We start from the raw sequence: 26,577 nt of genomic DNA on the forward strand, positions 1-26,577 counted from the left end.
GTAGGACTAGAAGGTGTTTTGAGCAAATTTGCCGACGACACCAAACTTGGAAGAGTTGTGGACTCGGATGAGGGTGGAAAGGCCTTGCAGAGAGATCTGGACAGACTGGAGAGCTGGGCGATCACCAACCGCATGAAGTTTAACAAAAGCAAGTGCCACGTCCTGCATCTGGGGTGGGGCAACCCTGGCTATACGTACAGACTGGGCGACGAGACGCTGGAGAGCAGCCCCGCAGAGAGGGATCTGGGGGTTGTGGTTGACAGCAAATTGAATATGAGCCAGCAGTGTGCCCTGGATGCCAGGAGGGCCAACCATATCCTGGGAAGCATCAAGCACGGCATTGCTAGTTGGTCGAGGGAAGTGATTGTCCTGCTCTATTCTGCGCTGGTGCGGCCTCACCTCGAGTACTGTGTGCAGTTCTGGGCACCACAGTACAAAAAGGACATTAAACTGTTGGAAAGTGTCCAGAGGAGTGCAACGAAGATGGTGAAGGGCCTAGAGGGGAAGACATATGAGGAGCGGCTGAGGGCACTGGGCCTGTTCAGCCTGGAGAAGAGGAGGCTGAGGGGAGACCTCATCGCAGTCTACAACTTCCTCGCAAGGGGGAGTGGAGAGGCAGGTGACCTATTCTCCGTAAACACCAGTGACAGCACCAGCGGGAAAAGTGTTAAGCTGAGGCAGGGGAAGTTTAGGCTGGACATCAGGAAGAGGTTCTTCACCGAGAGGGTGGTCGAGCACTGGAACAGGCTCCCCAGTGAAGTAGTCACTGCACCAAGCCTGTCTGAATTTAAGAAGCGATTGGACTGTGCACTTAGTCACATGGTCTAAACTTTTGGGCAGACCTGTTCGGTGCCAGGAGTTGGACTTGATGATCCTTATGGGTCCCTTCCAACTCAGGATATTCTATGATTCTATGATTTCACCTGCAGCGGACAGTCTTCCTGATTCCTGGTTGATCCATTGTTTAGAATTAGGGGAAGTAAAAAATCTCCATGAACTTTAATTGCATATGGATTTCTTCTCAATCACATGCATTGACTGTTTTCACTGGAAGTCCAGGTAAGGAAGTAAATTTATTGACTATACAACTGTCCTCCATGTTGTGAGTAAAAATACATGTCCAATATACATTTAAAAAATCCAAAAATATCACAAGAGTTTTTCCTAAAAGATGTTTAAAGATTTTGTTGTTGTTGTTAAATAAATAAATAAATGAATAAAGAAATGTCTAGATACTGAGAAAGAACTATCTACCAGATGTCTACTTGGACTAATCTTGTTGAGTTGCAGCATGTAATTTGCATTCTGGCTGTGCCAAGTAGATTTAACAATCTGTGTTGCTGAATGGAAAAGCTGTAATAAATTTTCACCTCTTTTATGCAGAACAATGTTTATTTCCTGATAGACTGTGTTCAGTAAGACATACTAAGTCACATACCTGTAAGAGGGTGCAGCTCTGAATTTGTAGGGGATATGGCAGCTATTGTGAGAAGAAAATTGCTTCCAATAAAGCAATAAAATTTGCTTTTAATTTCAATTTGCTTTTAATAGAAGCTAGTTCATATAAGACATCTAACAATATTCATTCTCTATGGAGTAGTCAGAATAGAGCATCTTTCAACAGAGTTTTGAATTTCCTACTTTCCTGGTGCTAATAAAAGAATGTGATAAAATAATCAAAAGTATGAACTGACAAATTGTGAGTGCATGGACATGTTTCCTTTAATATTACATTCATTATTACAATTCATTATTGCAGTGAATGGTCCCAGATTCCAGTTCAGGGACACATGAGCTGTACCTGAACTCTGAGTATCTGAGATTCAATGTATGCTGAATTAGCTGTAGTTTGTGTCTAGGAAGAAGGCTTTAGTGACTGTAAATGATAGAATTTACTTTTTTTTTTTTTTTTGGTGGATTACAAACTGTACAACTAATGACTGAAAGAATGAAAGTTTATATCTTAGTTTTTATTAAGCTTTTTATTTAAGACTCCTACATATTTTTTTTCCCTCCAACTTAGGGTTACATTTCATTTTAACAGTTTCTTGTGTTTTAAACATAGGTTTGAATGCTTGTATTTTTTTTTTTTTTTCCCTTTACAAATTCAGAGATCTCATAAGAAAATTGATATTCTGGACTAGCAGAAAGCTCATGAAAGCTTGTTCCTTAATGAGTTCTTGCAGTTATTAGGCAACTCAAAAAAAAAAATAATCAAGAACACACAAACACAAACTGCGTTTTTCAGTTTATATATGCAGGGGAAGTCTAGTTCCTTGTTCTAGTTCTAGTCCTAGTTCTTTGTCTAGTTCCATCTTTATTCTGCTCACTCTTTTTCCTGGTTTTGGATGAGGTAGAGTAAGTTGTCTTCATAGCAGCTCCTATGATGATGTGTTTTGGATTTTTGATGGCAATAATGCTGATAGCACACCGATGTTTACCTGTCATAGAGTAGGGCTCACACAGAGCCAAGGACTTTCAGCTTCTGGTGTTGCCCTGCCAACGAGGTACCTGGGGGTGCACAAGGAGCTGGAAGGGGACACAGACAGAAGCTGACCCAGACCGGCCAAAGGGACATCCCACAGTGTGTGGCGTCATGCTCAGCAATAACAGCTGGGGGAAAGAAGGAAGGAGGGACATTCAGAGTGGTGACATTTGTTTTCCCAAGGAACTATTACAGATGAACCATGCTTTCCTGAGAGTGGCTGAGCACCTGCCTGCCGATGGGAAGCAGTGAATGAATTCCTGGTTTGCTTTGCTTGTATGTGAAGCTTCTGCTTTGCCTAGTAAGCTGGCTTTATCTCAAGCCACAAGTTCTCATACTTTTACCTTTCTGATTCCCTCCCCATCCCACTGTTTGACAGAGTGAGCAAGTGGCTGTGTGGGGCTTAGCATCCTGCTGGTGTTAAACCACAACACTTTTAAGAAAGACAATTCTAGCTAGGTTTTCCATACTTTCTTGCGAACCACTTATTCCTAATTTTCCAGGTTCATAAGAACTCATGAACTTCATAAAATTTGGACTTTCTTCCATGACTGTAGAACTAGCATAATTCAGTTTACTTTGTGAATATATGTTGTTATTTACACAAGAACACTTCAGCATGTGCTCCAACTCAGAGGAACATTTTATCACTCCCTCTTTGCTCAATAATCTCATATTATCATGTAGAAAAAGATCTTCATGGGTGACATCAAACTCCTGAAGAAAGACTTGAAAAGCGTGTTGTGGAAAGAACAAGCTCGTGTAGATGAATATAGCCTGATGAGTAAGGACAGACAGCATAGGATACAGATCTGATAGCTTGGAGCAGAATGCTCCCTGGTGTATAATGCAGTGATAAAATATGGAACAGTCATTATGATATTTGTTATAAAATATGAGCCTTTTTTTTTTTTTTCCAAGGCAATGCAGGAGTTCCCTTGGCTGCCTAAGTGATAGGTTTTCTCCAGCATCTCTAGACAATAAAGTACTGGTTAGTGCACAATAAATATCCTCTCCAGGCATTTGTTCCAGTGGAATTAACCCTTTCAGCTGTACGATAACCTTGTCACTGTTGAAGAACAACCCACTGTGCTTAGTAAGTTACTTCAGTAACCACCCTAAGTAAAAGGAAAGATGTTGGCTATGCCACGAGATGTGTGAATAATTGTTCCACTAATATATTGTTGGAGAGTCCCTCTAGCTATGACTGTCAAATCTGAAAGAGGTACACTTTTCAAGTTTTATATGATCTTAGATAATACTTAAATGAGATTTTTGCTGTTTCAGTAATGTATTCACTGTTTTAAAAGTGACATATTTTTGCTGGCTAAAATAGAGCAAATACAGTTTAAAACTTACTCTTTAGCAACCTTTAAAAATGATAGAAATGTTCTTGGCCAGAAATGTGTATAAAGTTTTCAATGTTTCCATCTTTTTCCTTTCCAATATGCCACTTACAGTTTTATTATAGCTGCCATGTTTATCAGTATATGTATGCTTCAGATTTTCATAGCTTGGTAATTTTAGCATTCCTGAACACACTAAGCATTTTCCTTTATCTTCGAGAGCATTTTTGCACACTCATGAATGAATTGGTGGGTTTTGTGTATCAGTTCCATGTGTCCTATTATCATCCCAATTCACCAGGAATTTGTGCAGTGATGTGTCTAAGAGAAGGCAGGTGCACTCGTGCACATACAATAATTTCTTGTGCTCTTGCAAGCTACAAAACCTTCAGGCTTACCTTGTATTCAATACATTATCCATGATAATTGACATGTGATTTGTGCTGTACTGCTGTAGAGGGCACTCAGGAATAACCAGGTCCTGTACTGGAGAGGTGACTGCAAAATTTGTTTGCAGTCCTGAGTCAGTCATCTGCCACTTCTATACCTAGGAACAGCAAATAAAAATATTCCCTTTAGTAGTAGAAATTCCTTTAAAATAATCATTTGAAAATGATAAAAGCAGCATTCATAAACAAGGCCCAACCACTTGCAATGTATATTAATTACAATGGATGTGCCTTTCATATTATGTCCATCTAACATTTTTGTGGATGTTTAGTAACCTAAATTCAGTGTCACAGCATTGTATATCATCAGACCCTTGCTGTAGTTCATTATTGCTAATATTACAATAATGTGTAGTCAGAAGGTAGATCAGAGCCTGATTGTATCACATGCTTTGGAAACGCAATGACTGAGATAATGTCTTGACAGAGAGATGGTTCAGATGTTCAGTGTATGAATCCTCTGTTCGTCTCTGTCTTGTTTGTGGTTTTGTTTCTTGTCTCAGAACAAACATAAGAGAACTGGGTAAGGTTCAGAGAAGGACAATCTGGATGTTGGATGGAGTTGTGAATGGCTCCCACTTACGGAACAGCCCAGTAGATCAGGCCAGGAAAAGAACTGTCTCAGCGGGTCTTTTATACCATTGAAATATTGATTCTTCACACAAGAAGTGGTTATGCATAGGAACTCTGCACTGTGTGATATTTGGGATGCTAAAAGTTGATGTGGGTTCAACGACACACGAGGCATATTCCCAGAAGAAAAACCCATGAAGAATGTAAATACAGATATCAGCCATTGAGATAGAAAGGGTTGGAAACTGAAAAATATTTCGGGGAAACATTATTACAAGTTCCCTTTATTCGTATTACTCTGCTGCAAGCACTGGTAAGGATGAGATATTAAAGGAGATGGACTTTTGTTAAGACCTGTTATGTGGTCTCACCTGCCTACTGATGATACAAGGATCACAGAATCATTAAGGTTGGAAAAGACCTCCAATATCATCTGGTCCAACCATCACCCTACTAGTAATGTCACTAACCAGTACATAAATACAATTAGGTGAGATGATTTTTACTTTTAGTAACCCATTCAGCCCAACACTTAGCAAGGCCTAAACATAGATTTGTCATTAAGCCTGTGATGAGTCGGTTAAAAAGAAGAGATATATATTTACCAAAATGGCTTTATTGAACTAAAGGCCTGAAATAAAATTAGTAGAGAAAAATAGAAAAAATATGTTTACTGTTTCTACTTGGTAACTTGATATGTAGCAAACAAAACAAGTTTCCATGAACAAAGCCAGGTGATTTACTTCACATTACAGACTGTGAGCAACTTCACACTTTCTCTGAGGGGCAAGCCACATAGGCTTGTTCCAGGCTAAAAGTGTGATTTCAGGGAGTTGCTGCTCACACAGCAGCTGATGTACTTATAAACCCACACCCTGCTTCACTTCATGATAACTTATGTATACAGTCCTAGCTGAGAGAGAGTTTCCCCATTCGTAGTGAGGAAAATAATGCATCCATGTTATACTGAAAACTTCTGAGGAAACTTTATAAATTTGCTACCTGACCTGCAGTCTGACATATTACTTATTCAGTTCTCTGCTGGAATCTACCACATATATTTCCCAGCCTCAGATGGAGAGGAAGCAATCTGAATATATCTCCTGATCAGATGCACAGATTGGGGAAAACACCCTGAATAAATCATGAGAGTTTTCCAGACCACATTTTATGCTGTCCCAGTTATTGTGTTTTCAGTGTTTGATTGCTGTAATTACAATTCATTTAGTATTCCTAATAATCTAAAAAAAAAAAAAAAAAGAAAAAAAAAAAAAGAGCCATAAAAGCCCTTGGACCAGTATAATCCTTTTCCCACTCTGAGATAGAACTGTTAAAGCAATAACTGAACCAGTTAATGTACAAGCCTCTTGTAATAGGACAATCAGTAAAACTAACTTACAAAGCAGATTTTCTTGTTTTAAAGTAAAACATGCTACATCTACCACTTGCCCCATAAAGGATCTTAGCTGACAAATCTTAATTAATTTGACTGTGGGCAAACTAATTGTCTATTATTTTATCTTGGGGCTGTTTTGCTTTAAAAAATCAAATAATGATTTGGAAGAAATACAGCAACTCATTTTCTCTGAGAACACAGAGTTCCCACTGACAGTGGCTATTAAAAAGATTTAATGAAATCACCAGGACTTGTTTGAAGCTGGTCTAGGTACATTTTTATACTCAATCTGCGCATCAATATTAATTTTTTAACACAGATGGAGGTTTTATTGGTACCCAAGGAAGCAGAAAAACAGATCACTGGAATTTCAAGTTACAGGCAGAGCACAAAGCTGGTGGAGGCAAGTGTGAAATTAGAGCTATGAAACACTAGAAATATTAAAATGTAGTAAATAAATACAAAAAATAAGGGGACTACTGGAAGACAATTGTCACTAGCTTACTTTCCATCTAAGCAAAAATTTATTTCACTGACACCCATTTCCTTTGCCACACTAAAGGTCAGCCAATCATATAATTATAGACCTTCTTTTTGAAGGTTCTGAGTCAAGTTAAAACTGATTTCACATCAAAATCTTACATACTTTCTATGATTTCTTGACAATTTTTTTTTTAATTATTATTATTATTTTTTACATTCAATCTGTCTACTTGGACAGATTGGTCTGATCCACCAAGCACTGGAACAGGCTGCCCAGGTAGAGTGGATTCTCCATCCTTCTAAAGAGATGTGTGGATGTGGTACTACGGGACGTTGTTTAGTGATGGGACTTAGTAGGTAAGTTTGATGATTGGAACTGATCATCTTGAAGGTCTTTTCCAACCTAAATGTTTTTATGATTCTATGATCTCCAGATTTTTAAATTATTATTATTATTATTATTTTATTTTATGTTAAGTTCTGTTAAATATCTCCAAAAATCTCAGAGTGAAAAAAGGGAAAAAGGTCCTTTGAAAATTGCTTGTTCTTGTTCTGTGTTACAAAGGCTTTTTGAACCATAAAGGAAGTAGCCTGAGAAGTGCAAGTATTTTGTACAAATCAGTTAGTAGGTAACATGAGTCACCCAATTAGTAAATTATACCTTATAGGCAGTAAACAAGTATAAACCTTTGTTAAGGACCTCAACCCCCTTCCACAGAAGACAAATGCTTTTCACAGATATAACCCCTGCTGAAGTCTACTGAATCCCATCTGAAGACTTTGAATGAGTCTCATTTATTTATTGGATTCTGGTAAATGCTATACCTAGGCACCTCATAAAATTTATGTACCTATAGAATAGTTACAGCTTCATATAGTTCATTTTTAGTATATAGTATATAGTTCATTTATAAAATACATATACTATACAGTTAGCATACAATAATAGGGTAATATGATGTCCGTTTTACAGATGGATAACTGAGAAGCAAAGTTGAATCTACGGGTTCTTAAAACCTCTAAGTACTCCCATACCATTTAGGCCTCTCAGTTTCTCTGAAATAAACATTGAAATTTAAGGATTTATAACGTGGATAAACTAAAAATTAAAAATATCTCTAGTATGCATAAGTAAAAATATAAGATATAGATATAAAAATCTATGTGTTTTCATGAGCAGGAACAAAGCATTTTCTTTGCATTAAGGTGTCTTACGTTGCTAATTCAAAAATTTATAGGAATGCCATTGATGAGATGTAAAGAAGGATGAAGAGTAATTTCATCCCGGCTAGACATGCTGAATTGTTACCCTACTGTGGTCGTTTTACCCTGACAGACAGCTAAGTTCCACCATGCCACTCTCTGTACCCCTCCTCAAAAGAACAAGGGGAGAAAATATGAAGAAAAAAGGGGTTGAAAAAACAATAGAGAGATCACTCACCAATTACCATCATGGGCAAAATAGACTCAAGATAGGGAGTTTGATGTAATTTATTGCCTACTGGTAACAGACAAGAGCAGTGAGAACCAAAAACAAACTAAAAACACCTTCCCACCATCCACCTCCTTCCACCTCCTCCCCCAAGTGATCCAGGGGAACAGGGAGTGGGGGCTGCGGTCAGTCCCTGATGCTTTGTCTCTCCCTGAGAGGGTCTTCACAGTCCCTCTCTGCCCCTGCTCCCCGTGGGGTCCCTCCCACGGGATGCCGTCCTTCCCGAACTGAGCCTGGGGGGCTGCCCACAGGCTGCAGCTCTTCAGGAACTGCTCCCACACGGCTCCGTACCACGGGGTCCATCCCCCAGGAGCAAACTGCTCCAGCACGGGTCCCCCACGGGCGGCAGCTCCCCCCAGACCCCCTGCTCCTGCGTGGGCTCCTCTCCACGGGCTGCAGCTCCGGCCCGGGGCCTGCTCCTGCGGGGGCTCTCCATGGGCCGCAGCCTCCTCCAGGCCACATCCACCTGCTCCACCAGGGGAACTTCTGCTCTCACAAAGGTACAATCTGCATCACTTACTACTTGTAGTGACTTTTCATGTAATTGTCATCGGCTCAGCTCTGGCCAGCAGCGGGTCCTTTTTGGAGCCGTCTGGGGCTGGCTCTTATCTGGCATGGGGCAGCTGCTGGGCTCTGCTCACAGAGGCCACCCCTGCAGCCCCTGCTGCCAAAACCTTGTCACATAAACCCAATACACTTGTACTCAATAATTATGTGGGGAAAAAAATGTCATTTAAATCTAAGTGAGAGGAAGTATGCCTGGGCAACAAAAGATTGTCTGTGAATTGAATACAGGTGATTTCCTTTGAACTAATTTTCACTGCAGGTACCAATTGAGACTGGACAGTGAAGGCTATATTAGACTGAAGATCAGTTTTACAGGAATTATGAAGGGTAAAAATAAATGTATCAACACAGGAATAAGAAATGTATTGAAGCTGGTAAGAAAGACTCCACTGATGGTAAGCATCAATAGTAACATATGGTAGTGTTTTCCATCTTCTGAAAAATCTAAAGAGAAAAAGGAGAAAGAATACCAAGTCCTCTCCAAAATCAGACTTAACGTTGCAGAAAAAAAAAAATATATATATGAAATATATATATAATTATATATATATATATGAAATAAATAAATCAGAAATTCTGCATATGTTTACATGAAATGTTCTGGACCTATAAGGTTTCTTGATCCAAAAGTGATTTATCCAGAGTGAGTTCCAAAAAGTTTTGTACTAAGGGTGTCCTCTCACAGTACACAGATCAAAACACCCAGGAGGTTTTTGAACTATTCATGAAGGACAGTGATGGTAAAATTTCTCACCTACATCACCTACTCAGCTAAAGATGTCAAACATAGTAAAGGCCATGTATAAGCAAATATGTAAAGCTCACTCTCACAGTATAATGTTTACTAATGCAAGAAGCCTAGGATATCATCACTTGGAGTCAAAAAGTCTTATGTAGGAAAAAAATGCAAGGCAGCAGATATTATTGTAATTTACTTGGAAGGATATTATGATTGAGAAAGCTGCAGGTTACAATTGCTTCCAAAAGGTTAGATAAAAGAAGAAAAATGAGAAACAAGAAAAAGAGATGTAAATGCAATTGATGTGGCCAGGAGCATACAGCAGCTGGTTGCCTGTTTGGTAATCCTGTCCTATGTCTATTTAAAGTCCTAGAAAGCCAGGTTGATGGTCACTTTCTCCACGTTTCCTATTGTCCCACTCCTCCAATTTTGTGTATGTATTTTAAGATATTGTGGCCTTGTTTTTAATCATCTGTGGAGTAAGGCTGTTTTTGAGAATGTTTTGCTTTGAGTTTCATTGTGTCGGTGAGATCTGAGAATCAGCTGTAAAATGAAAAACTCTGATTTGAGGTATGACTCTTAATGTCTTCTCTCGTGAGGGTTCTCTAATTAATATTGTCTTTAAAAACAAATTACTTTTAAGGGTTTAATTAACACAGAGTACTGACATTTTTAGGTTTAAGCTGAGCCTGTTTCATCAGTAAATACTTTCATCATTCTTTGTTCTTTTTGCACATTCTACTTGACAGTAGAAATGGCTTCCTTTTTTATTTTAACAAATGCAAAATACAGCAGGTGAAGTTTCAGTTGCCCCTCTAAATATATTTGTCTAAGAAAAGTATATAAAATGTTGGGATCAGATTTAAAAAAAAAAAACAAAACTTTAATTAATTTTTCAATTTTCTGTGCTAAGACAAAAGAATGTCCTCCTAGTTTTTCCTACATTTCCAAACTCACCCTTCTATTTGTTTCCTCATTTTCTAGGAAAAAAAAAATATATTTTTGGTTTAGCATTATTCATCCAAATTCAACGACTTTTAATGGTCATTTGGATTTCAAAGTGGATCAGATCAGCCTCTTTATGTCAAAAGAAGCTGAATATGCATATTTTAATGTTGCCCAGAAGACACTGTGAATCAGCTTTCATTACTCCATTGCTGTTAAAACAGACAAACAAAAACAAACAAAAAAAACACCAAATTAGTTTTACTAGATTTTTCTGTTTTCAGATTAGTGTGTTTTCTCAGAAAGCTTTTCAATTGGTCGTTAACAGCTGGTCAGATTTCTAACAAGTATTGATGCACTTCCATCTTGATGTCGCTCTCACTTTTAATACCTAGCCTGAGTCAAACTAGCCACTCATTTCATGGATAATAACACCCCATGATGCATTAACACCATCTTCCTCTTCCCCAGCAAGTTTTTCATTTTGAACTGTGACATATTCTGATTCCTTTGACCAGGCTTCTGTGGTCCGTCCCCTTCCCAGGGCTGCTCTCCAACTGGACATTTTCCTTCTGCATTGCATTCCATTAGACAGAAACTGAACATCAGCTTCTGTCTTCTTGGTGAGGCTGTTTCTTCTTATTAAGTTGTCTCCAATCTTTTGCTTGACCATATTTGTTCTGAACTACTGATTGGCACTGTTTAGAAACTTTCCTTAGGCAGTTTTACTGTTCTTACTACTACGATGCATTTCTCCAGGGTGAAATCTTTCTTTCAGCTGTCTCTCCAGTCATGTAAGTTCCAACATCCCACAGCCCATCCTGTCAATTAATGGAGAAGTTTCCAAACTTACATCTAGATTCTGGAGTTTCAATTTCCTTTGTTTGCTTTTAGTTCTGGAATAAATAAACCCAGTATAACTCTTTGAAATCTCGGAGTCAGACATGGAAGCCACTGGACACTCCTCAATACTGTTCTGGGAATTTTACTGTATTTTGCAGGAAGTACCATTCCATTCACTCTCTTTGATTCCTGTCCATGATTACTGATCCATTTTGAAAGTAAATCTAGGTACCAGTCCTTGGATTCTCTCTATCTGAGCAGTTTTTTTTTGCTGCTGCTTTTGTCTCTTCTCACTTACTTCCTGTGACTCTCCCTAGACTGGATGTTTTACAAATTGTGTGGCTGGGTAATAGGGCACCAACATTGTTAAGCACATACTGGTTATTTGTCAAAAAAAATATTTAATACATTCAGACTCTCCATGGTGAATACCAGCCATCTACACACTACCAAAAACTCTTTTCTTCTGCAATTTCTGGTCCTGCCCCAACTTGCACTTAGGTGATTGCCATGAGTGAAGCATTTCATATGGAGGGTTTGCCCTGCATTCCAATAGCCTTGCTGTTATTAGGAAATCATTCAATTCAGAATTTCATTTTGGTCAGTGTCATCTCATTACAGTTAATCGCATCCCACATTGCTACTAAATTATTCTGTCACTCTTAATTTCCGGCACATCTCAGTGTTGTTATTTAGGATATGCGTGCAACATAGTGGCAGTGCTGTGTAGTTTTCACAAGGTAGCTCAGGTACTGAGGAAGAATCCTAAAGTCTTAATACAATACCCTGACCCAAGTATCATCCTTGATACTTTTATGATGCTCCCATGCAGGCTGTTACAGAAATGGAGCAATAAACTTTCGGTCTGTAAGTCTAGCTGGTTTCACAGACCTGCAACTCTGTGACTTGTCTTCTTTCTGTTTATTTATACTACATAATTACGCTGATATGGGCTGCAACATGGGGGATAAAGTGTATATATATATATATATATAATATATGTAATATATATATATAAAATATGAGATTGATTTGAGGGCATGTAAGACATTGATTTTAACGTGAATTTGGGGTGAAGGGAAGCTGAGAAGCTAATATAGTAAGTTGTGCTGAACTAAAGGCAGCCGGGAGAAGAGGGGTTATAGGCTCTGTCATCCCATGGCTTTCTTCAAGCAAGTCGGCACCTGAGTTCTATTTCTGGCTCAACAACTCACTTTATGCATCATTTTGAACAGCACATTTCACCTCTCTGTGATAGCTGTTCTCCTATCCTTGGTCTGTCCTGTCCATTTAGACTGTTAACTATCCAGGATATTATAAATTTACACCATAACTAATGAAATTCAATCCTCAGCCTGTCTATCAGTTGCAGATTTTTATTTTTATTTTTTTATTTTTTAAATGTAAAGCTTGCAGAAGTGAAGTATGCTGTCCTCTTGCTGTGTATCAATGCAATAACATTAAAAGTATGTCACAGGTACACATACCTTTAATTGTGGCAGTAATTAGAAATTATGTGGTCTGTCTGTACTTACAGTCAGGAATGCTCTGATAATGTAAGTTGTCTTCATTTAAGTGTTTTTGAACATACATATGATATTTTCTAAATATATGAGATCCGTGCACACTTCTGAAGTGGTTTTGTTTATATTTCAGCCCTGGTCACTGTGTCACATCTAAGCAGAAAGACACAGTATCTCACAGGACTGGGAGGTACCAGTCCTCAAAATTATATGCAAACAAGTAGCAAATGGTTAGTCTAGGTGGAGTTGAAGGATGCCTGTTCCACACCAGAAAATTCAAAACTTTAAGCTGACCAAAGCACCAAAACTCACAACCTAGAGGGTATCATAAGATAAGAGCAGGATTGAGAACAACACCACTGTATTCAATCCCTGCAATAACAAAACGGTTCTATTAAGGGACTCATGTCTCTATCAACTTTGCCCTCAAAAATCATTTTTCTGCCTTAGCTATTATGAAATTTGAGTCCTGAGAAAAACAAGAAACAGAAATGGTGTATGATTAAAGGAAGAGGAGTGTGGAGTCTTTCAAATTATTTTTGTAATAACAACAAATAGTACAATCCATCACAGGGAAGATCACTACTTAACGAAAGAAGAACATGATTATTGACCAAAACCTATCTCCCAACTTCAATGCTAGTGGAATAATTGCACCACATGTGCAATAGAGTGTTCCTAAAGCTAAAATAGGAGATAGGCTGAAGGAGTCTGAGTTAACAGTAAACCTGCACCTGCAAATGCTGCTTTCTTCATCAGAGTGACATTGTCTGTATGACTCTCTGCCTTCTTGCTTGCCCACAATACCATAAAGTGATTCTGGTCACTGACCACACACAGACTTCTTGTGACTGCTAACAGTGACTCTAAGTGCTCATCCCTCTTTGATTTACTGGCAAATGGCATCATACTGTGGCAGTAGGCTGCATGACTAGTCCTCTCAGCAGTCTTCCCCTTTGGTTGGTAAGTGCTACATCCAGCCACCTTCCTCAGCAGTCCTAAGGCCCTGAAATTTGCTTTTGCCTCTGTGTGTAAAAAAGCGTCAAACAGGATCTGGAAAAGGAGGTGCCTGAGAGAAGAGAGGCCAGAACCTTGGGAATCCTAAGGATGTCTCTGTCATTGACCCAGTATTGGACATTTTATGATTGAGCGTCCTGCCCCACAGACCTCTTGGCTCCTGTTACCGGGTCCTGTGTCTTCATAGTCAGCCTGTCACGATGCCTCTCCAGTGGTGCAGAGCTGACATGCCTATGGCTGACTCTGTCGTAACCATTAGATGCAAAAAAAATCAAGTATTTCTGTGGTAAGTTATTGACATCCGTTTCGTGGATATCAAATCCGTTAAAAATGTCCATCATAGCAAAATATCCAAGAAGATATTCCATAATCCCTCAAGAGCCAACAATACTGTCCTTCAGAGAATGGTTCAGAGCACATAGATGAGGAGTCTAACCTTCCCCAGTGACTGCAGGAACCTAAAGTTGACAGTGATAACACCCCTTGTTGTGTCTGCTTTCTGCTTAGCGTTAAAGTTTTGAGTGAACTTTGCAGATTCAGGGGCATTTGTCTGAGCTGTAATTGCCGTATAATGTAAGTATGTTTTTCTTTATTGTCATAGGGTTTCTTACTATGTCCTGCCCAAGGGATGCTCTGAGGTTGTGTCCTTTGAGACTGGTGATCTCTGTGAGGACAGATCCTATTCCAGAATTGCTTCATATGCTATTCTTTTGATGGGCTGTCTAGTTTTCAATCTGGTGGCTTTGTTTCAATCTAGCCAGAAAATTCAGGTTATTACAAACATTGCAAGTCAGTCAGAGCTTGCAGCATGAAAAATACATGTGCATGCCCCAGCATAGTACAACAGTAAATGTATGATGTGCTCAGCAGTCTTACAGCAAAATATTTGTTGCCTAAAAGCAAATAATGCTGAGCACTCTACTTCTCCACCTAGATAAACCTTGCAATTTCTCTCATGCTAAATCTTTTGCTCTTACTCTGTCATTGACACTGGCTGGCCTAATCAGCTCAGGGCACACTTTAACTCTATCCCAGACAATTCAATCAGCCCAATGGCAGCTCTTTTCAAGCCCACATTTCTTGCATAACAAAGATGCTAAAAAATGCATTGCAGACCTACCTTGTCAAGGAGGAAAGGCCTGGACTTGATTTCCATCAGAAAGAGTCTGCCCAAGTGAATAAACAAAGAAATAAAACACTCCAAAGTCATGAGATGTAACCTGTGAGGGAAGATTTCATGTGCTGCATAGTTTGTTTCATTCTGATATGGAAAACAGAAAACAATGGCAGAAACAGTGAAGGGGAAGGGAACTGGAAGGGAAAACATTTCTGCTAACAGCAATTTGCATGTCTCTGCCACCTTTTATCTAAGTATATTAATGCTTTCTGTCTACTTTAGAAGTGTCACCATGCCTCTACGAAGAAAATGATTTAATGTTATTTTTACTCATGAAAACTGAGGTGAATTTGGGAAGAAAAAAAAAAAGGAGGTTAAAATTGCTGAAGGTCACACAAGAAACTGGAAACAAAATGAGAAATGTAGCAGTGTCTTTATTATTATTATTATTATTATTATTATTATTTCATTTATTTTTCTACCCTGTTTTATTTGTTTGTTAAAATGTGCTAAATTGTACCTAAAGTCATGTGAAAGAATCGGAAAAATCCTTTTCTTCTCCCTTCTCACTGTTCTGTTGAGAGCTGTTGGACATATTCCAGTCTTCTGCGTTCCATAGGAATAAGTGCGAAATCTCACAGAAGGCCATATGTGACAGCAATATAGATACCTGATTAACATTATACATCTTGTATCATACAAATTTAGGTTAAGTCTCCTGGGTTAAGTCAAATGACCTTGCCTTTGCTGTGGACAAAAGTGTTTCTATAGGATGTATAGAGCATAGTGTAGCTCACAGAGAGGATGGGGTAGTTTCCTACAGACATCCAAGGCTGGTGGGGTTGAGGTAGGAGTGAACAGTGTTGTTGGTAACCTGCGTACTACAGCTTTGTGTAGAGCTGGTTTAGAAACAGAAATAGGAAGAAAAGCTTGTTCACATTCATTTAGGAGAGAAGAGGCACATAGGTTAAGTGATATTAATCACTGGACAATTGATTTAGGTTTGGATCCTTACCAGTGCTATGCCTCCACTGTATTGGAGCTGGCTGATTTGACGTGTGGTCTAAACATAATGTGCTCTCAAGATCCAGTTTAAAAGGTCAAACTCTCTTGTGAGTAGCCAGTGCTATAGACTTAAATTGCAGTCTCCTTGATGGCTCTGCGGGTATATCATATGTTATGATGGAGACAGCTTTCATACTTGGTAAGATGATAGCATTTTCTTTGCTATGATTGGGTCTTTATGTTGATAAGTTTTATATTTTGTACAAACTCCATTTGACAAATACAAATCACAGGTACTGTAACCTAAAACTAGAAACCAGACTTGATACATAGCCTGGAATTCTGTTTATTTGAAGAGATTTCTCTTACCAACCCATTATGGGCTATTAAAATTATTTATTTATTTATTTGTTTGTTTGTTTATTTATTTATTTATTGAGATGGGATATTGTTGTCTTTTAGAAAATTTCACTAAAAAAAAACAAACACCACAATTTTGGATCTAAACATTAGTATAAATACTGTTTGAAAATGGCCATAAGTATTCTTCTGAAGTCTCACGAGTATGAAATCTTGGTGTTTTAGAAGCATATGAAGAAAAATTGGTTATTTCTATGGTCTTCTTCTAAATCTCTAAATCTGACAAATTAGATTACCTTTAACAAATGTGCAGTAGTAAGAATGTGTTTTTATTAGCCTTTTCCTGATAAGATCAACATTTCAGATCAATTGGACAAGAAAATAAGAATTAATAACATGCATGTTTTACATTAAAGGTAACTGGACCACAAAAGAGGTCTGAAAAAAAAGTCAAACCCATAATTACTTTCATGGTTTGGCTTCCTTAGCATAGAGGATAATTTCTTATTCAAATCAATCATGTTCTATGTCTCCAATCCCCTTCTGAGGAAGAAATCATCCTATAACATGTCCCCAAGGAGTTCTTGGCATTTCTTTTGCAGAAAAACTCAACTTTATGGAAAGATTTTCCCACTATTTTTATGCCCATTGACAGGTAATTATATTTTTTTCTTGTCTATAAGCCTAGTACAACTGAAGAGTAATATCCGGCCTAGAAGATTGTGCTCCTCCTTGGAAGTAAAGTGTTTCTTTTATTGTTGTTTTAGATGGCACCTCCTAGTGCTTGCATGGAATCTGAATAACCTTTATCAGATTGTTTCTCTGCTGCGGTTTGCTTCGGAGTGCTAACCAAACTTTATACTTTCAGCAAACATTCTTGCAGCCTGTGAGTACTCAAAATGAAATGAGGGACTGATGTTTTTTAAGTCATGCCAGCATGACTTAAAATGATCTGGCATAGGGAAACACTGGAATTACCAGTATTTATCATCTCCCTCTCCTGGAAAACATGCCAAGAAATATAGAGATGTTTCAGTGCTCCTTACAGTACAGGTTTGGATGACCAGGAGTTCAGCTGGCCCTCATATAAGGAAGGCTTAACCCTCCTTCTGTTTTTGTCAGTGGTGAACTCCAGTTGACACCCTTGTAAAGACTCTTGCCTGAGCAGATTTGTTTGCAATGTGTTTTCTGAGCTTACCCTTTTGTTTTCAGCCTTACATCAGTTTTCACTGGTTTGGTACACACTTTGGCAGTGTAATGTCAATGTCCTCACGTTAGTAGAGGGTTTTGTGTTAGCATTTAGAAACTTGTCCTACAATTCGGAGAGAAACTTCAGTCTAGACCCATCAGTTGCCTTTTTCAAAGACTCTGTACAAAGAGTCCCATAGGTGACAGGAGACAGTTACTTTGAATCTCTACAGAAAATATGTCTGTGTCAGCACCTAAATATCCCATTCAAGTTTCTTAGGAGTTAAGATATTTCTTTTGAATAAAATATAGAAATTCATCTAGCAAGTTTTGAAGTACTTAGGAAGTATAAACCTGAATAGTCTTGGTATCTTTTCTTACTTGCTGAGTTTAAGTTGCAGTGTTCTTGTTTGTTGATATTAACTGTAGCCAGAAATGGGGAATATGACAGATATTATTACTGTACAAAAATTCCGAGTAAAGTGCATATCGAGGATAATATGGCCATTTCAGTACAAACTGAGGTCGTCACAACCATTGTTATTACTCTGAATGCCAAAGCAACAAATAACAGCTGGCATCTTATATAGCAATGCCAATATCTTTGACACAAACTGAATGGAAATATGTACTGGCTTTCTAGCACCTTGCTGAATGACAATGGTAAAAAGGATGCCTTTCGTAGACAACTTGGGCATGCTATTTACTCTATGTTTCTAGGGTGGAATAAAGAAGTAAACATTTGTCCGGGAAAAGAAATATTTAGCAACTATTTCCTTGCCAGCCAATGAGAGCTTTTGCAAGGCAATAAGACTGTGAAGAAATGCTCATATTAGGTGTGAAATTCCCAAAGCAGGAAAGGAAAATGACTCAGATGAGGCAAACAGATCTGTCATTCAACACCCAAGGCTACTGACTGGGATGGAAGCAGAATTTAGTCCTCTGGCTTTGAAAATAAAGTACAGCTCTCTAATAGCTTCAGAATGTGAGGAGGTTACTAGAATGTGTTATAGTTAATACAGTAGTGTGCCACAGTCTTAGTCATTGATCAGGACCTCAATTCATTAAGTGTGGTTGAAGAAAAATATCAAGCAACTTCTCTTCACAAGTAGAAGAAAACACAGGGGTGTACAGAGATGGGGTAACATGCGCAGAAACAGCGCAATTGTTCATTAAGACGTATCGGGTTAAATATTATCTGGAAGAATTTTGAAGGCAACAGGGTGAATTTATTGGAAAGATAAGAGAGTAACAGGACAAAAACACACAGAGCAAATGGCAGAGGCAGGTTTCATTAGTCAGTCAGTGCTGGAAGCTGACTCTGCAATACACCTGCAGAACGAAAGCAAGAGTGAGTGAGCTAAAGATGAGAAACTTTGAATGGGATGAAAATAATTTTTGTTCTTTGTGATGGAAAGTGGAAACTGAGAGTTGTGTAAAGGGTCTGCTTCATCAAAGAAACAGGCTAAGAAAAATAATCTTTTTTTCAGCATTCTTAAAAGTCGTGAGTAGAGCAATGCTATGTCAGGGCCAGAGAAAGGAGGTTGCAATGATCACACTGTGTCTTAATGGTAACTTGCTGAATGTGATCAATGTGATTAGGATGGGAGAGTTCAAGGCCTAGAGATGTTGCAGGACACAGCTGCAGGTGGATAGATAGCTTGAAAACACTCGACTGCAACCCAGCCATGCAACTTGGTGTGTACATGCTGGATTGGGTATTACTGGTTGATGGGGTGGAAGAGAGGAGATGCTGTGTACTCTTTTGCACACCCAAACTCCATGCCATGAAGAAAAATCTGCAAAAATTTCACACAAATTATATAGAATAACCAAGACACCAAATGTAGAATAAAATGGCCTATTTTTAAAGACAGAGTGACCTATAAAAGATGAGTAATTCCATTGTAGTATATTATTTGCTGTTCACGACTGAGGCAATAGTTTTTTATCTTAATATATATATTTTTCAAATATTTATTCAAATGTGTATGAAGCCTGATTCAAATCAGTAATTTTTACTGACAATTCATTGCTTTTATTTTTAAAACCTTTGAGATCTGACTAAGGAATAGAAACAATATGTTGTTGGTGTGTGACTGTATGCAACCTGAATATAAGTGCTGAACATTTTAAATGAAGAACTGAAGGAGAAACAAAGAGGATTATTTCTTGAGACTACTTAGACAGTACTGAAGATTGGTTAACATATATACAGAATATAAGATTTGTTCTTGAATTTCTTATTGGCCTGAATTTGGAACTAATCTCTGTCTTGTATTTACATATTCTACAGTATTACTCACATGAGTAATATGCAATGATTTCTATGAAAATACTCTTTAACATATTGATACATATCTATACAACTCCTTAAGGTCATATCATAAAAGAATAAATTCTAGATGGGGTTCTGACAGCATTGTAGTAGAAAGTTCTTTTCTCTGAAGTGGGTACTCTTTATATCAGCCTGTTCATGTAGTGGGGTACTAGTGATGATAGAGGTTTGAGAATTTAGCCCACCACCCATGCTGGAGCTTTTGGCCAGCCCTGCTAAGAATCTAGTTTGTGTACTAGCAGACCAGGATTTACTTTTAATATTTAATAGTCTCAAACCTCTGCAGTTCATGTATGATACTTCTCATTAAGCTCTTCTGCAGAGTTGCTTTCTTTGACTACTTGAATATGATTTTTTTTCTTTTTTTTTAAATTGACAATTAAAAATGATTTTAATTGTAACTCAGGTTTGTTCTTTGTGATAAAATTCAAAAGGTTAAATCACATCTTTGATGTCAGGGCTGAGCCATGTCTTTGATCTGTAAATAGGGGCAGTAAAACTGAAAGAGCCTCACCTGTGTTTGTGAGTAATTACTGTACATTAATCTGAATACAAGTCTGAAATTTACATTGCTGTATTAGCATATCAAAGGCTTTCAGAGAAGGATATTATATGACTAGGATCTGACTATTTGAGATGAGCCTGCAGGATGGCAGCAAATTCATATTGCAGATGTAAGCAAAAAGAAAACTACCATATCTCCCCCAAATGTAAAGAGAATGTATTGGGTTTGAAAGATGAATGCTGGAACCAGTCTGAATTTGGTTTTGATGGCACTAGAAGCTGTAAAATCTAACAGTTGGGATCTTGATATACAATCAGTATAAAAAACCATTTACAAGGCATTGGATCACATTTAGAATGTATAGATTCAAACTAAAGACATATATTTGGATGTATGAATATAAAGGTTCTTATTAGGCTATGCTGTGTTTTGTTTGTTTGTCTGTTTCTAGCATAGGCCAAATGAATACAAGGAATGATGGACCTACATCCCAGTATCTGATGTTTTACTGGTAGCTAAGTGGTGAATGTTTTGTTACCTATCTGTAATTTGGTCAAATTTCATTTTTAGAATGTCATGAAGGATGTATATTTCACTGTCACAGTGTGATCTAGCTGTGTCTGACTGAAACTCTTGTACAAAGAGAGTTTGAATGGTTCAAACTTTCTCAGGCTGTGGAGAAAACTGCATCTTTGCTTCCATCTCCAGAGTAACAGGGCTAATCTTTAGCCTATTATAGGAAGAGGTGGTTATGGAACTGATTATGACCTGAGTCAGTCATTTGTGCAAAAAGAAATGGAATAATGGTTCTCACCTGAGCCACCAAGGTGGGAGTAGAATTGACTACCAAGCAAAACCTTCCTTTTAATATTGACTGCTGGGTGTTGGCACCTGGTTCAGTGCATAGAGGATTGTGAACCTAAGCACTGAACTCTGCTTGACTCCTTTATATAAGGAGCTGGAGATTAAGAGTTCCATTTCCAGAGTTGAGTGTCTAAAATCTTGTATGGCAATGCTGATTTTCACAGTGCCTGAGAGAACTGACGCTGTAAGCTACTCAAAATGAATTCTATGGAATCTTGAAAATAAATGTTTTTGGTGACTGGAAGAATATCTGTCTGTGTTCAAAGTCAATGCCTTGAACAGGAGAGAGGAAGCCTAAAGAAAACATAGTGATTTGAAATACTGGATAAAATCTCAGCTTGGAATGGGAGAGACTCTACTTCCTTTCTGCAACGTGTTATGTCATCTCTTGAAGATAAATAGCTCCCACTACTGAACATTATGGAGAAACAGTACAGGACATACATCATCTTCCTGGAGATCATGACAATGTATTAGACTAAATCACAATTAAAAAAAATAAAAATAAAAAAAATAGTAAAATAAAACGACCAAATCATTTTTTACAATGTTTCAAAACTCTGTAAAACTGGCAAACTTAAATAAAATAATAATAATTAAAAAAAAAAAAAAAAAAGAGCACGATTCCTGACTCGAAACATAGACCATTTTCTTTCTGTGAGTTATGGCTTCTTGTGCAGGTTATTTACAGTTCTTTATATGTCTACAGATTAGACACTCTAAGTTCTTTTTATCAGCTCTCCTGTGAGATTTTACTATGAAGACAAAGAAAAAAAAAGTGAAAACAACTTCTGGCAAGAATAATCATTTTTTCACTTAGACAAACTTTAACTCCTATATATATTTTACAGATGCCTGTTGAATATAATTATGTTCCTTTGCTAGATGAAGCTTTGAGTAGTAATATATGGAAAATGTATGTGAAAATCCTATCCAAACATAATAATCAGAACTTTCTTATCTACTGTTTATAATAAAGTGTCTTCCAGGAAAATGGACTGATTTTGCATTTTTTGTCACAAAGGTTCAGCGTAGTAAAAAAAGTATATAAATGGTCTTGAACTGATTTTCAGTGAGTGTGTGTTAATTCTCTAATTTGCTACCCCAATTTTATGCTTGTTTCCTTGCTGTCAACTTATGGAGAAAGCTCTAAAGACGGAAAGAGGAATTAACTAGAAGAATTTAAAATTACAGAAGCTGACAATGCAAATGAACCAACAAATTATGTTGTAGCCAATAAAAAATTGAGAATGGTCAACTGGATTTTAAAGTAAATAGTTCCACTATTTTCTATCATAGAATCATAGAATGGATCAGATTGGAAGAGACCTTAAAGATCATCTAACTCCAGCCACCCTGCCATAGGCAGGGACGCCACCCACTGGATCAGGTTGGCCAAGGCCCCATCCAGACTGGCCTTGAATACCTCCAGGGATGGGGCATCCACAACTTCTCTTGGCAACATGTTCCAGTGCCTCACTATGCTTACAGTGAAGAATTTCCTCCTAATATCTAGTCTAAATCTATCCTCTTTTAGTTTAAGACCATTCCCCCTTGTCCTATCATTATCTACCTGAGTCCATTTACATATTTTTTGTAAGACCCCTTTAAGTATTGAAAAGCCACAATAAGGTCTCCGTGGAGCCGCCTTCTCTCCAGGCTGAACGTGCCCATCTCTCTCAGCCTTTCTTTGTAGCAGAGGTGCTCCAGCCCTCTGATCATCTTTGTAGCCCTCCTCTGGACTCTAACAGGTCCACATCTTTCTTGTGCTGGGGGCCCCAAACGTGGATGTAGTACTTCAGGTGGGGCCCCACAAGGGCAGAGTAGAAGGGGACAATCACCTCCCTCGACCTGCTGGTCACACCTCTTTTAATGCAGCCCAGGATGCAGTTGGCCTTCTGGGCTTCAAGCGCGCACTGCTGGCTCATGTTGAGACTTTCGTCTACCAGAACCCCTAAGTCCTTCTCTGCATGGCTGCTTTCAATGAGTTCTTCTCCCAGTCTGTCCTTCTGTCTGGGATTGCCCTGACCCGGGTGCAAAACCTTGCACTTGGACTTGTTGAACCTCATTAAGTTCATATTTGGACTTGTTGAACCTCATTAGGTTCATATGGGCCTACTCCTCCAGCCTGTCCAGGTCCCTTTGGATGGCATCTCTTCCTTCTTTGGTATCAACCACACCACTCTGCTTGGTGTCATCTGCAAACTTGCTGAGGGTGCACTCAATCCCAAAGTCTATGTCATTGATGAAGACATTGAAAAGCACTGGTCCCAAGTCCCCTGAGGGACACCGCTCATCACTGTTCTCCACCTGGACATAGAACAATTGACTACTACTCTCTGGGTGCGGCCATTAAATTAATTCCTTATCCACTGGATGGTTCATCCTTCAAATCCATATCTTTCCAATTTAGAGATTAGGAAGTCATGTGGGACCGTGTCAAAGGCCTTACAGAAGTCCAAGTAGATGACATCGGTCGGTCCTCCCATGTCAACTGATGCAGTTACTCCATCATAGAAGGCCAACAGATTGGTCAGGCATGATTTACCCATGCTGGCTGTCCCGGATCACCTCCTTGTCCTGCATGTGCCTTGACATTGCCTCCAGGAGGATTTGTTCCATGATCTTGGCAGGCACAGAGGTGAAGTTCACCAGTCTGTCTTTGGCCACTTCGAAGAGGTAAAAAGACCACTTCAAGGCCACTTCAGAGAGGTTAAAGGAAAACATTGGGCTGATAGCCAGAGCAGATTGTTACCTAATAAGTAAGGAGAAGGAAAAGGCAAAGGAATTTAAGGCCTCTTTTGCCTTAGTACCTCAGTATTTAAGAATAATGACAGATCTTGGGCTGACTGGACCTTGGAGGTGGAGGATCATGACTAGGGAAGCACTGATTTTCCATGTGTGGTCACTGAAGTTATAAGGGAACAGCTGCATCAGCTGAACATTCGTAAGTCCATGGGGCCAGACGGGATTCACCCCGGAGTAGTGAAAGAATTAACAGGCATTATAGCTGGACCCCTTGAAACAACTTACTAAAGGTCATAGGAGTCTGGGGAGGTCCCTTCTGACTGGAAGCTAGCTAACATTATACCCATCTACCAAAAGTGCATGAGAGTAAACTCAAGAAACTACAGATCTGCTGGTCTGACCTCAGTCTCTGGGAAAGTTATGGAGAATATCATCCTGGGGGATATTGATAAACACTTAAAGAATAAAGCTATTATCAGATGTAGTCAACATAGGAAAGTACTACCTTAGTAATTTGACCTACTTCTATGATAAGTTCACCCCCTTAGTGAATGAAGGGAAGGTGGCGGACATAATCTTTCTGGATTTTAGTAAGGCCTTTGATACTGTCCCTCATGGCATTTTTCTGGACAAACAGTCCAACTGTGAGATAAACAGGTCCACACTATGCTGAGTGTTGAACTGTCTTGACACTAGAGCTCAAAGGATTGTAGTGAATGGGGCTACAACTGGCTGGCGGCCAGTCACAAGTGGTGTTTCCCAGAGCTCATTTCTAGGGCCAGTCTTATTCAACATTTTTATCAGTGATCTGGATACAAGAGTTGAACACATCCTCAGCAAGTTTGCTTATGATGCTAAACTGGGAGTTTCTGTTGACTCCCTGGAGAGACAAGAGGCCTTGCAGAGGGATCTAGATGTAATAGAGCACTGGACAATCTTCAACAGCATGAAGATCAACAAAGAAAAATGCTGGGTTTTACACCTTGGATGGAGCAATGCTGGACACAGGCACAGACTTGGAGATGAATGGCTGGAGTGCAGCTCAGCAGAAAGGGGTCTGGAGGTTTTGGTGACAGCAGGCTTGGCATGAGCCAGCAGTGTGCTCTGTCAGCCAAGAGGGTAAACTGCATTTTGGGGTGCATTAAACACAACATGGCCAGCCAGTCAAAAATGGTGATTCTCCCAGCATATTTAGCATTGGCGTGTCCTCACCTTGAATATTGTTTGTAGTTTGGGCTCCACAATATAAAACATGATATTAAGGCCCTTGAGAGCATCTACAGGAGGTCAGCAAAGCTGTTAAAAAGTCTAGAAGGCATGTTTTACGAAAAGAGCCTGAGGGTACTTGGGTTATCTAGTCTGGAGAAGAGGAAGCTGAGAGGTGACCTCACTGCTTTCTTCAACTTCCTGAAGAGTGGAAGTGGAGAGGGAGGTGCTGGCCTCTTCTACCTGGTAATTGATGACAGGACATGTTGGAACAGCATAAAGCTCCACAAGGGGAGGTTCAGATTGGACATTAGGAAGAATTTCTTTACTGTGAGGGAGGTCGAACATTGAAATAGGCTTCCTAGTGAGGTGGTTGGTGTCCCATGCCTGTCAGTGTTCAAGAGGTGTTTGGACAACGCCTTCATTAGTATGCTTTAATTTTAGGCTAGCCCTGAAGAGGTCATGAACTAGTATTCCATTCCATTCCATTCCATTCCATTCCATTCCATTCCATTCCATTCCATTCCATTCCATTCCATTCTATTCTATTCTATTCTATTCTATTCTATTTCATTAGTTGAGCTGCTAGGATTTATTACCCAAGACTTCAAACTATAATTCCTTCCCTGGAACTAGAACAACATGAATCTATGGAATAGCAGGATATTTACCTGTTTATTTTTGCTTTCTTTGCAGGAATACTTATGAAATCATATGTAAATCTAAACTGATAAAGCTATGGTGACATGCTACATTATCCCTTATTGGATGAATCACTGTAATTATCTTTATACTTAATGAAACTCAATTGCAGGTAAAGTACATGAACTTAAAACTCTCTATCTCAGCACTGGAAAAGGCTGTGACAGCGTATGCCATGAGTAACAGAAGCTCAGGTGTCAAGTGTAAACTTAATAAGCCACCATTTCTCTATCATTTTCTCCATATCCTGATGTCTTTCATTTAAAATATGCAAGAGAGATTTTTTCTTCTTTCCTTAGACAACACTTCCTATCTCACACCAGAAAAATAACCTAACCTCATTAAATACAGAGAAGCCAACATTTCAGCAATGGTTCATGGGACTATCTCATAAAATATTTCCGAAGTCTTATAATTAAGACGATTTTCCTGCATTTTATATCTCATACTCACTGCCAATATTAATATTTAAATGGATAATGTAACTGGAACACGTATGAAAGATGTGAAAGAGTACTTTGAATCTTTTAAGGCATTTCACACATATAGACTTCTTATGTTCTTCCACTTCTTACCGGAATGGATGAGTGACCTGAAGAGGGTGAGCAATTTCATCCTCCTTGGCGAGACCTATCTATGTGACTGCACAATCTGGGCCAGGATTTTGACTGAGTGAGCTCAGATAC

The 26,577-nt window shown here is 38.8% G+C and overlaps 1 long non-coding RNA gene across 1 annotated transcript; it reads left to right on the forward strand.

The window, feature by feature from the left end:
* The first annotated feature begins 7,953 nt into the window (after window positions 1–7,953).
* LOC310901215 lies at window positions 7,954–21,376 on the forward strand. Its single transcript, XR_014585642.1, has 3 exons — window positions 7,954–8,724; window positions 9,051–9,186; window positions 20,823–21,376. It is a non-coding gene; the product is annotated as an uncharacterized lncRNA (long non-coding RNA).
* The last annotated feature ends 5,201 nt before the right edge of the window (window positions 21,377–26,577 follow it).

This window comes from Anser anser, assembly GCF_964211835.1.
Source record: "Anser anser genome assembly, chromosome: 1".
Lineage (NCBI taxonomy): Eukaryota > Metazoa > Chordata > Aves > Anseriformes > Anatidae > Anser > Anser anser.